Source organism: Solanum tuberosum, unplaced genomic scaffold (assembly GCF_000226075.1).
Source record: "Solanum tuberosum cultivar DM 1-3 516 R44 unplaced genomic scaffold, SolTub_3.0 scf00735, whole genome shotgun sequence".
NCBI classification, from domain to species: domain Eukaryota; kingdom Viridiplantae; phylum Streptophyta; class Magnoliopsida; order Solanales; family Solanaceae; genus Solanum; species Solanum tuberosum.
The window spans coordinates 105,751-106,135 of NW_006239652.1; positions in this window are offsets into that span (position 1 = coordinate 105,751).

The following is a 385-nucleotide window of genomic DNA, read 5'->3' on the forward strand; positions in this document are numbered from 1 at the left end:
GAGTTCTAGACATTTAAACGCAACTTGAAGTGTTGGAAACAACTTAGAAACATAGGTATAATACCTAGGAACATGCATGAGGAAGCATGGAAAGAATGAGGGAACATGGCGTTCTTGGCACTCTGCAAGGCGCGGAGCGCCAGCCCTTGAAATTGAGAGGGTACTTTCTGGCGCTCTGAGTGGTGCGCCGCCCCAAGGGCTGGACTTCAGAGTCCCCTTTGGGGCGCGCTGCCAGGCGCGACGCGCCAACCCCCTTGCCCAGAACTCGACTTTTCTTCCCTTTTTCTTCAACTCTAAACCATCCTTATTCCAATGGATTTAACCCCAAACACTAAGGATCATCAATCTCTCAACATACACTAGATTACAACACAAATACACAACC